Here is a 13,062-nt window from a genome sequence, read left to right on the forward strand (position 1 = left end):
TGATGCAACCAGAAGGTTTTGTCGATCCTAAAGGTGCTGACAAAGTGTGCAAGCTCCAGTGATCCATCTATGGACTGGTGCAAGCATCTCGGAGTTGGAATATATTTTGATGAGGCGATCAAAGCATATGGTTTTATACAGACTTATAGTGAAGCTTGTATTTACAATAAAGTGAGTGGGAGCTCTGTAGCATTTCTGATATTATATGTGGATGACATATTGTTGATTTGGAAATGATATAAAATTCCTGGATAGCATAAAAGGATACTTGAATAAGAATTTTTCATTGAAAGACCTCGGTGAAGCTGCTTATATATTGGGCATCAAGATCTATAGGGATAGATCAAGACGCTTAATTGGACTTTCACAAAGCACATACCTTGACAAATTTCTGAAAAAAATCAAAATGGACCAGTCAAAGAAAGGGTTCTTGCCTGTGTTGCAAGGTGTGAAATTGAGTCAGACTCAAAGCCTGACCACGACAGAAGATAGAGAGAGAATGAAAGTCATTCTCTATGCCTCAGCCATAGGTTCTATCATGTATGCTATGTTGTGTACCAGACCTGATGTGTGCCTTGCCATGAGTTTGGCAGGGAGGTACCAAAGTAATCCAGGAGTGGATTACTGGACTATGGTCAAGAATATCCTGAAGTACCTGTAAAGTACCAATGATATGTTTCTTGTTTATGGAGGTGGTGAAGAGCTCGTCGTAAAGGGTTACGTCGATGCTAGCTTCGACACTGAGCCGGATGACTCTAAGTCACAAGCCGGATACGTATTTATATTGAATAGTGGAGCTGTCAGTTGGTGCAGTACCAAGCAGAGCGTTGTGGTAGGATCTACGTGTGAAGCGGAATACGTAGTTGCTTCGGAAGCAGCACATGAAGGAGTCTGGATGAAGGAGTTCACATCCGATCTGGGTGTAATACCCAGTGCATCAGGTCCAATAAAAATCTTTTGTGACAACACTGGAGCAATTACCTTAGCGAAGGAATCCATGTTTCACAAGAGAACCAAACACATCAAGAGACGCTTCAACTCCATTCATGAAAAGGTCAAGGATGGAGACATAGAAATTTGCAAAGTACATATGGATCTGAATGTAGCAGACCCGTTGACTAAACCTCTTCCGCGGCCAAAACATGATCAGCACCAAGACTCCACTGGTGTTAGATTCATTACAATGTAATATAGATTACTGACTCTAGTGCAAGTGGGGGACTGATGGAAATATGCCCTAGAGGCAATAATAAAGTTGTTATTATTATATTTCCTTATTCATGATAAAGGTTTATTATTCATGCTATAATTATATTGACCGGAGACTTAAATACATGTGTGGATACATAAACAAATACCATGTACCTAGTGAGCCTCTACTAGACTAGCTCGTTCACCAAAAGATGGTTAAGGTTTCCTAACCATAGACATGAGTTGTCATTTGATAACGGGATCACATCATTAGGAGAATGATGTGATGGACAAGACCCAACCGTTAGCATAGCATATGATCGTTCAGTTTATTGCTACTGCTTTCTTAATGTCAAATACATGTTTCTTCGACCATGAGATCATGCAACTCCCGGACTCCGGAGGAATGCCTTGTGTGACATCAAACATCACAACGTAACTTGGTGATTATAAAGGTGCTCTACAGGTATCTCTGAAGGTGTCTGATGAGTTTGCATGAATCGAGACTAGGATTTGTCACTCCGTATGACGGAGAGGTATCTCTTGGCCCTCTCAAGAATACAACATCACAAGAAGCTTGCAAGCAAAGTGACTAAGGAGTTAGTTACGGGATGATGTATTACGGAATGAGTAAAGAGGCTTGCCGGTAACGAGACTGAACTAGGTATGGAGATACCGACGATCGAAACTCAGGCAAGTAACATACTGACCAGACAAAGGGAACTACGTATGTTGTCATAAAGGTTCCGCCGATAAAGATCTTCGTGGAATATGTAGGAACCAATATGGACCCAGGTCCCGCTATTGGTTATTGACCGGAGAAGCATCTCGGTCATGTCTACATCATTCTCGAACCTGTAGGGTCCGCACGCTTAATGTTCGTTGACGATATAGTATTATATGAGTTATGTATGTTAGTGACCGAATGTTGTTCAGAGTCCCGGATGAGATCACGGACATGACGAGGAGCTCCGGAACAGTCCGGAGGTAAAGATTAATATATGGAATAATAGTGTTTAGTCTCCGGAAGGATTACGGAATTCACCGGAAGGGGTTTCGGATGTTTCCCGAAATGTTCGGGTACGAGAACACTTTATTTGGGCCAGATGCCAGGGACCCTGGCGTCTGGGACCAGACACCAGGGACCCTAGCGTCTGGTCCTGGAGTCCGAGTAGGACTCTTGCCTTGCGGGCAAAACCGACTTTGAGGAGGCTCTTTCTCCAATTTTCGACCTCGGGGCTCAACATATAAATAGAGGGGCAGGGCTAGCACCCAGAAGAGATCAAGAATCACCAAGCCGTGTGCCGGAAACCCCGTCCCCTCTAGTTTATCCTCCATCTAATTTTTGGCGAAGCCCTGCGGAGATTGTTCTTCACCACCACCGTCACCACGCTGTCGTGCTGCCGGAACTCATCTACTACTTCGCCCCTCTTGCTGGATCAAGAAGGCGAGGACGTCATCAAGGTGAATGTGTGGTGAACGCGGAGGTATCGTATGTTCGGTCCTTGATCGGGACGGACTGCAAAGGTGTATGACTACATCAACTGCATTGTTAAACGCTTCCGCTTAGCGATTTTCAAGGGTATGAAGATGCTCTCCCCCTCTTGTAGCTATGCATCTCCATGGATAGATCTTGCGTGTGCGTAGAAAATTTTTATTTTTCATGCAACGTTCCCCAACAATTATAAATGTTGATGCTTGTACTACTAACTCTATTGATGATCTAACATCTATTCTTGAGGAGAACAACTCTCTAACAGCTCAACTTGAGAGAGGGCCCATGACGTGTGCCCACGAATAAAAGAACCTTGACTGGTACAGTTAACTCCTATACAAACGGTTTTTACTCCCTTTCCGCGACACAGTTTTAAACTGTCAACTTACCTGTGTGAGCTATAGGGCAGTCCATCACACACGACCCAGATAAATCGTCTGCGATAGGGCGAGTGATTGTTGACGATTTCCTAAAGTAATCGTATGCGAAGTTGTGGACTATCCCACACATCACACCTTGATGTTACGTTTGTGATCCGCTAGACATCCGAAAGGATTACACAGATATACTCGTGTGCAAAAGATGGATATCACAAACATTTAATCTACGATCTGTTTGTGATTGGTACATTATCACACGCAGTAAAAAACTGCAAAATGTGTGCGGTTCCTCTACTATTGCCAACGTGCCCATTTCATAAGTGTGTGTGACAGATATTCCTATCACACACGCGTTTCATATTTGAACCATCTTCTTTTCGTGCGACATTACACACACGGGTTTGAAACATTTATGGTGTTACCGCCAATCGCACACGCATATGGTACGAAAACATGTGTGGTATTGCTGACCCACACGCATATGAGATGGGACCATGTGTCGTGCCGCTGAGAATCGCACATGTTATCCGTCAAAGAATTGTGTGTGCTATATTTTTCCATCACACACGTTTTCTTTCTAACCGTGTGTACCCAAATTTATTCCCTGCTATTTATTTATTTTTGGATAATTTATTATTCAAATTTTGAATTATGAAGTGTGGAATTCAAATATTTCACATCCATCATATGAACCCTATTTACAATGGTTCACAATATGCATAAATAAAAATCTTAGTACCATATGTTCAAAAATTAGAGAATTAGGCAGCAGATTAACTATGATGAACCACAATATATACTATTAGAGGCGGTAAAGGTGAAGAGAGAAGTGTAAATTATTTTGATTGCCGATGGTGTTGAAGAAGCAGAATGCCCATAATGTGCCCTCCTCCATGCCAAAGGCGGGCACAACTTTTGTCGAACCCCTTGTGATGAGCGCCCACCCATCCTTCACTGTCTTCAGGAAGACTTCTAGACCATTACCATGGTAGTATGAATTATATACATTAACTTTTGTTGCTTCCACTCTGGTCATGTAGTTTGCAAGGCAATCGTGAGTAAATTGCTTCGGAAACCACTGAATAAAGAAAACTTTCAGATATTCATGTCTAATAGAGTAACTCGTTGTGGGCAGGGAAAAAAGCAACAAGATTACTTACCATCCTAAAGTTCACTGTTGTATGAAATCATTTGCGATAAAAACTGAATTTTGGAAACCTAGTCTCAAATAGTACATAATACTTTGCATAGTGTTCAAATATTTACCACAAAATATTGAGGTCATATCATGACACCATGCCAGGTATCATTTTTTTAGGCATGTTTTTTATTTTTCTACCGTTAAAAAACCAATAAATGACACGTCGAACCGGTTTAAAAATAAAGAAGGAATTGAACCGGATAGGACGGCAAGATGGAGCCGACGTATAGAAACATGGAAGGAATGAAGTATTACTAGAAGATATAATAAGGGTTTGTTTAGTTATTGCACATCTAAGCGACAAAATCAAGTATAAAAAAAGAAAAAGAATAAAGAAAATACCCACACAAATCTTCATGTAAGATCAATGACATAGGAATTATATGTGTAATACTTTTTTTAACATATATGTGCAATACTTATGTCACATCTAGATGTGTTTTAGCAAAACTGATATAATAAATATATATACAGTATCGTATTGACAGGGTTTGGAATTTCCATCTCTTTTTTCAAGCAATTTCCATGTTTCCGGATCACGACGCAGCTCAACCGCTCTAGATAGATGCGCAGGTGCGTGCCCCCACGAATTTTCACAAATGAATCGTAAGGAAAAAAATATGTGTGTTGTAATCCTACGAATCAAACAACTCATGTAGTAACAAAAATCATAAGGATTAGAATCATCCAAAATTCATATAAATCATCTGAATCAAAGATGGTTAGTGATGCTCTTAGGTGGTGCACGACAAAATAAATTGCACGAAGGTGGGTCACGGTGTCGTCAAAGTCTGGTTACATATTTATTACTGACTAGGCAAAAGAAATAGTACAGCTGGTCGAGCAAGAGGAAAAACACGGTTATGTAGCAGGTACGGATCATCAGCATGAGTCATACAGTACATAACTAGAGCGCATGTATCGCGATCGGAGCAAAACTTCTCTCAAACAACCCGTGTGGGCGTTCCGTCACCCTCTGCATCACTCATCGTCAGCGAAAAAGAAGTCTGAGTCATAGTCGTCAAGCTTCAAATCCGGCAAGCCCTGGTAAAACTCAGCCTCGACAGAATCCTCCACTGCCTGTGGTGCTTGTGGCACGATAGCAGCAGCACCCTGAGCAGCCGCATCTTGGAGTGGAAGCAGAGCCGGCTGGGCAGGCGGAGCGTCGAGCATGGCGTTGATTAAGGCAATGCTCCCGTGGCGGCGTCTGGTTCTCGGCCTCCGTACGGCGAGGGAGTTCACACCACTGGTCTCGCCCTTCGTGAACAGCCTCTCCAGCCCTTTTTGCCTGATGATCCATTCATCCAAGTTGATCCACGGGTCCGAAGCAATCATGTCACTCTGATTTGGGTAAGTGAAGCGAGCTGCAGACAGAAAATGCATCAAACAGTACAAATTAAGGACACTGCAGAATACATTAAACACCACTAGGAAATATTTAAAAACTCCACCAACAGGCCATGAACCAGGTACGTTTTTTCACCATGTGCTTTGAAGATAAAATCTTACATACGAATATAGTGTACTCATGATTTGGCAGCGTTTATATATGAAACTGCAATCGCTCTGACATTTTCCATATGCGAGGCATAAGCTCAAGATATACTTTCCTTTAGTGGTTGTCTTCTAATAAGTGTGCACACAACTAGTACTAGTTCTTTTGTTGATTGATATATACAGTTTACATTTTCAGTAACATGGCAATCGGCACGGCATCGGCATTGACAATTTCAGTCAGCTAAGACAATTTCTGAGTTTAGGCCAACCAAAATCCTTACATTGATCTTACCGAGGTTTCAGGACATGGTGTAAGAGCACTTGCACTAACGGAAGGTAGCCTACAAACTAGTATTGTTATTTCTTATACCTGTGTATGTAAACTTGTTATCCTGTCATTATAATTTTGATCAATGGTTAAGTAAAATTGACAACTTCCGTAATTTAGCAAGGAAGAACAATCACCAAACACTAGTAGGAAAAGGGGCTTTTACCCCGGTTTGTAAGGGCATTTTGTCTCGGTTTTCGAACTGGGACTAAAGGGTCGTTACTAAAGCCCTAACCCTTTAGTCCCGGTTCTTATACGAACCGGGACAGAAGGTCCTCCACGTGGCCGCTGATGCTAGCCCAGGCAGGGGGGCCTTTGGTCCCGGTTGGTGCCAACAACCGGGACTAATAGGCAGGGCCTTTGGTCCCGGTTGGTGCCAACAACCGGGACTAATAGGCAGGGCCTTTTGTCCCGGTTGGTGTCACCAACTGGGACCAATAGGCAGGGCCTTTTGTCCCGGTTGGTGTCACCAACCGGGACCAATAGGCATCCACGCGGCAGCATTTCAGGGGCTGTGGTTTTTGTTTTTTTTTTGAAAGGGGGGGTTGGGGGGTTTTGGGGGGTTAATTTAGGTGTTTCATATATTGTGTTAGCTAGCTAATTAATAGAGAGAAGTGTCCTCTCTTATCTCCGTGCTTGGTCGACGCTACGTACTATATACGTATGGAGAGGAGTAGACACGCTAGCTAGTAATCAAATGAAGGAAACAGAAGATCGTCATGAACATATGCATACAGAGAGAAGTGATATCGACCACCTCTCCTTCTCCGAGATATTGGTCGAACAACAAGTTCTCGTATATCTATCCGACACTACTGGCTACATATATACAATAATTATCTCTTACAATACAATCTCCTAATTAAATTGTAGGAACACAGGGTCCACATAGTATTCTCCGTTTTCAGCGATCACGTGGTCAAGGAAGAATGCCGCCAATTCCTCTTGAATTGCTCGCATACGATCTTCTGCTAGGAGTTCATCCCGCATCCGAAACATCTAATTTGAAGAAGGGGGTCAATACATATATATATGAATAAATGAAACTCGACACAAATGATGGTAATAAAATAAAATTATGAATATTATTGCTTACGCACTTCATATTGTTCGTCAGAGTAGCCCCGCTCACAGGTCGTGTGGCGGATAGACTCGCAAACGTAGTATCCACATAAATCATTCCCTTGTTCCTGCCACAACCACTTTACAAGAAATAGAGGTCAATCTAACTGATAAGCAAGCATGCTAAATGGTATTGATGAAACTAGCGCTTGAATCACTAGGAGATGTGCGGAACATGCTACTATAGTATTTACTTTCGGGTGTCTAAATTGCAGCTTCTTCGGCAGTCCCGGAGCTTTTGTGGTGAATTTTCTCCAAACCCTGCCAGACAAAGAAAACAATTACTTGATATCAGGAAATGAACAAAGTTGCTGATATGGTGGATAATGATCGATTTAACTTACTTCTCGAGCATTTGAGTCATGTCCGCATAGTCATGGGGATCTTTTCGTCTCAAGTCTAAGACGGTTACTACTCCCTGCTCAAGCTTAATCTCTAGGAGAATATAGTGGAAGCTGCGCATGCATGCATAAGTCATCAATTACATTACCATAACCTGGACTAATAAGGGAAACCGAATATGCACAAGACAGTAACACTCACTTGAAGTTGTAAGGAAAGAGTATTATATCTTTGTTTTGATTTAATACCAACGATCGTAGCAAGTTGGCCTCGGCTTCTTTGGGATGTTTTTCAACTGTATATGCATCTATGAGATTTGTGTTAATGAATCCAATATCACCGATTTGTCTTTTCTTCAATTCGACGATCTTCAATCTGCATAATATAGTGAGGATAATTATAAATACATGCAATGAAAGAGCTGACCTATATAGAGAGACTTAATGACAGAAGTAGTACTACTTACAGACAGTAGCAAGTGATCGTTGATTTATCGAGGGCCTTTTGATTGTAAAACTGGAAGACCTCCTCAAATGGAACATTCAGCAGTTCAATTCCAACGAGGTCATGCTCCGGTTTAACTCTCAGCGTCAAAGTATTCATCCCATCAGACTCTCTGCAGGTTTTCATGTACCAATCATGTAATCTTCGCATCATCGTTGTTAGCGATCTTTCATCTTTGACGAGAGGCTTCCCGTAATGGTATTTGTGTTCGTCCACCTCCATGATTTCATAATGTACATCGTCGGGCAGGTAATCTCCAAGATTGCTATAACCGGCCACCATCCTCGGATCATTAGCGACGATGTCTTTAGACACCTTGAGCGGGGGGCACGATGGTTCGCTTGTTCGCCGAGCTGGGCAATTTTTTTCCCAGCTCGTCGTTCTCTTAACCTTTGATCACTGACAGTACTTCCCGACCGCTCCGCTTCGACAAATGTCTTTGCAATAATGCGCTCATAGTTGCCTTTCGGCGGAGACTTTGGTGGTTTTGTCAGGGCATCCAGAGTGCGCTTCGCTTTCACCGGATCTACCTTCTCCTCTGGAGGTGGATGTTTCTTTGCTTTCACCCCTTCAAAGAAGTTCTTCACTTCGGCTCGCACGATCTTCGCATTCTCCTCCTCGGTCCTCTCGTATGGTAACTTCTCTGGAGTCTTCAGAGAAGGACCGAATCTGTATTGCCTCCCGCCTCTGGCAGCTGTACTGCTAGACGCCGGCAGAGCAGACGGAGCGGCTGCGGCTGTCTTCTTTCCTTGCTTACGAGGCAGAGGAGAAGGGCTACGACGCGCCGGAGCAGCCGGAGTGGCGACGGGTCTCTTCCGCCCTTGCTGACGAGGCGGAGAAGGAGGAGGCTGGCTGCTCTGGCACGCCGGCGCGGGCGGAGAAGGAGGCGGAGTGCCGCCACGCGCCGGAGAAGGAGGCTGATGAGTGCCCTGATCACTCGCCGGAGAAGGAGCCGGAGGAGGAGGCGGAGTGCCGCCACGCGCCGGAGAAGGACGCTGAGTGCCCTGATCACTCGCCGGAGGAGGAGGCGGCGGAGTGCCCTTACTCGCCGGAGGCGTATAGTTCGGAAGGTTAATGAGCTCCTTCCGCCATAGGCACGGAGTCTTTAGAGCTAAACCCAGCCGAGTCTCCCCTTCACCGGTAGGGTGGTCAAGCTGGAGGTCCTCAAATCCCTCCGTTATTTCATCCACCATCACCCTAGCATATCCTTCTGGAATCGGCCGGCAGTGGTAGGTTGCGCCAGGTTCAGGAGGTAACAGAGCCAACAGCCGCCTTGACTTTGAAGTTCTGCCATTGCGCCATAAGGTGGCAATGTTGAGACTCCGTGATAGCATCCACGGGGTAGCTAGCAGGAGCCGTCAAGACATGCTCCGGCTGAAGCAGCTCGGTGGAAGCCACGCTGCTTCTCCGCTGAGATGGCGGGGTAGCTTCGGGGGTAGTTTCGGCATGTCGATTGCCGTCTCGTTCCTCTAGCGCTTGAACACTTTCGTGCAGCTTCTGAATTTGGGTCTGCTCCATTTTTTTCCTCCTCTCCTGGCTTTTGTAACCGCCTGCGTCCGGAAAACCAGCCTTCCACGGAACGGAGCCTGGCGTGCCTCGTGTCCGTCCAGGGTGCTCAGGATTCTCGAGGGCCATTGTGAGCTCGTCGTTCTCTCTGTCTGTAACGAACGTCCCTTCCTGCGCTGCATCGATATATTGCTGAATCTTCTTAACTGGTATTCTCAAAAGCTCGTTCGTCCAAACGCACCTCCCTGATACAGGGTCCAAGGTTCCGCCAGCCCCGAAGAACCAAGTCCGGCAACGGTCTGTCCAGTTCATTGTCTGTGGTTCGATCCCTTTTTCAAGCAGATCATTCTCAGCCTTGGCCCACTTAGGCCGGGCTTTGAGGTAGCCACCTGACCCCGTCCGATGGTGAAGCTTCTTCTTCGTAGCATTCTTCTTGGTTGTCGCTGACATCTTCTTACTCTTTTCCGATGTCTTGTGGGCCACAAATGCGGGCCAGTGATCTCTGATCTTCTTATACCGGCCGATGAATTCTGCTGTCTCTTCTTTGTCGACAAACGTTTTCAGCTCATTCTTCCACCTCCTGAATAGGTCTGCCATCTTCTTAAGAGCATGAGACTTGATTAATTGCTCTTTAACTGGCTTCTCCGGATCCTCCTCTGGCGGTAGGGTGAAATTTGCCTTCAGCTCAGTCCAAAGATCATCTTTATACATATCATTGACAAAAGACACCTCAGGGTCTTCCTTCTTAGGCTTATACCATTGCTGGATGCTGATCGGGATCTTGTCCCTAACTAGAACCCCGCGCTGAGCAGCAATGCATCCTTTGTCCGGATGGGTTCAATCGGTTGGCTGTCGCGCGCGATTGCTGTGATCTCAGACCTTTCATCCGAGCGCAACTTTCTCTTCGGGCCTCGTCTCTTTACCGCAGTTGTGCTCGATCCGGAGGGCTAGAAAAAAGAAGAAAGACGAGTGTTAATTAATATGTGTACATACCAAAACAATGAATGCATCAATTAGCTAGTCAGCACAGGCTTAACTAATATATTTACCTGGCCGGACTCTGTTCGGTCACCGGAGCCGTCACCACGGGCTCCTTCTTGCACCAGCATTGGGTCACCGGAGCCATCATAATCATGTCTTTCCTCCTCCACTCTTCGATCACCGTAGCCTGGTTCTTCACCCTGTTCTTCCAGACCATCATTGTCGTTAAGATACGACAAGATATCACCTCCGGCTAAGATTATGTCCCCCAACACCTCTTCTGCTTGCTCGTCTCGTCCGTGCTCCATTGTTTCTGCAAATATTACAACATGGCAATTATTACACAAACATGACAGCAGGTGGTTAGTGCAAACGTAGACCTAGCTTATTCCGGGTTTGGGGTGGCCTCGGCAACGCTTCAAGGGTAGGGGCGCGGCGGGAGGGGGTAGGAGACCGACATCATTTTTTTCTAGGGTTTGGGTGTCCTCGAGAGTTTTGGTCGAGCGAGAGGGCCGAGGGGGGCTCCCATGGTATAAGTTATCACGGTCAAGAGGGGGTATAAATATCGACCGTCCATCATGTCGAAGTTATCTGGGAGGGAGTTATATATATCGACAACGATGACATACATACATGGGAAAATAATGTTATCGGGGAGGGGGTATATCGACCCCCCCCCACGTGTTGAAGTTATCGGGACGGGGTTATATCGACAACGACGACATACGTACATGGGAAAATAATATTATCGGGGAGGGGGTATATCGACCCCCCTCGTGTTGAAGTTATCGGGAGAGGGGTATATCGACGACGACAGACCCGATAAAACATAAGAAAACGAAGAAGAAATAAAAAGAGGAGAAGAAGAAAAGGAATAGAGGAGAAGATCGAAGAAAAAAAGAAGAAAAAAAAGAGGAGAAGAAGAAAGGAATAGAGGAGAGAATAAGAAAAAATAGAATTTTTTCTATTTTTTTCTTCTTCTCTTCTATTCCTTTCTTCTTCTCCTCTTCTTTTTCTTCTTTTTTCCTCTTCTTATTTATTTCTCCTCTTCTTCCTCTCCTCTTCTTCTCCTTTCTTCCTATTTCATCATTGTTCATATTTCGAAAAAAAGTAAAGGTTTTTCCTAATGCATTCTTCATATTTCATCATGTTTTATGAACAAAAAAACATCATATTTCATCCACATCCATGCATACATCATATATGTGATCATCTATGAAATAAATCATCATATTCTATAAAAAAATCATTACATATACATATATATGAACAAAAACAATTATGATAACAAGCATATCTATCATCATATATATAAAAAAACAAGCATATATATATATATGAAAAAACAAGAAAAAATGCTAGGGAGGGCGCCGGCCGGACCAAGGTGAGGAGGACCGCGGGGTCGGCGGCGAGGATGGTGACGGGGCAGTGGGCGCGCGCTCGGGGTAGGGGGCGACGGCGGCGAAGGGCGGGGCAGGGCGACGGGGACGGGCCGGGGCGGTGCGCGTCAGGGCAGGGGCGCGGCTGGCGGCGAGGGCGCGGGCGACGGCGACGGCGGGGGCGGCGGGCGGCGTCGGGGCAGCCTGGCGGCGTCGGGGCGGCGGGCGTCGTCGAGGCAAACTGCAGATGAACTCTGAAAAATTTCCTAAGTGTTTGCTTATATAGCAAAGCCTTTAGTCCCGGTTCGTGGCACCAACCGGGACTAAAGGTAGGCATTAGTCCCGGTGAAAAGAGGGCTTTAGTCCCGGTTGGTGGCACCAACCGGGACTAAAGGGGGGGCATTGGTCCCGGTTGGTGCCACGAACCGGTACCAATGCACCCCTTTAGTCCCGGTTGGTGGCACCAACCGGGACCAAAGGCCTCTTGCTGCCCGCGTCGCGGCCAAAAGTTTAGTCCCACCTCGCTAGCCGAGGGGCGCCCGCACCAGTTTAAAAGCCTCGGCGCGGCTGCTGTCTCGAACTCCTCTCTATAGCAGGCTTCTGGGCCTATCTTTAGCGCGCTGCCCGTTGAGCCTTCTAGCCTTTCTGGGCCTGTATTTGCAAACCCGAGGGTTGGAAGGCCCAGCGGGCAGCGCCCCAACAATTTTTTTGCTGTATTTAGTTTTTTTGTTTTTTTTGCTTTATTTATTTTGTTTTGTTTCTACTTGCAACAAAAAACTTATTTATTTTATTTTATTTTGTTTCTAATTACTTATTTATTTTACTTTATGATAATTCTTTTTGCTATTAAAGTTTCTATCAAAAAAGTTCTTTATGAAAATTCTTTTTGCTGTATTTATTTTTTTGTTTTCTTTTTTGCTTTATTTATTTTGTTTTGTTTCTACTTACAACAAAAAACTTATTTATTTTATTTTATTTTGTTTCTAATTACTTATTTATTTTACTTTATGATAATTCTTTTTGCTATTAAAGTTTCTATCAAAAAAAGTTCTTTATGAAAATTCTTTTTGCTTTTAATGATTTTGAACAGAAAATACTTCGATAATTTTAGTTGCATCAATTTTATATGATTTTAG

This window comes from Aegilops tauschii, chromosome 2, assembly GCF_002575655.3.
Source record: "Aegilops tauschii subsp. strangulata cultivar AL8/78 chromosome 2, Aet v6.0, whole genome shotgun sequence".
Lineage (NCBI taxonomy): Eukaryota > Viridiplantae > Streptophyta > Magnoliopsida > Poales > Poaceae > Aegilops > Aegilops tauschii.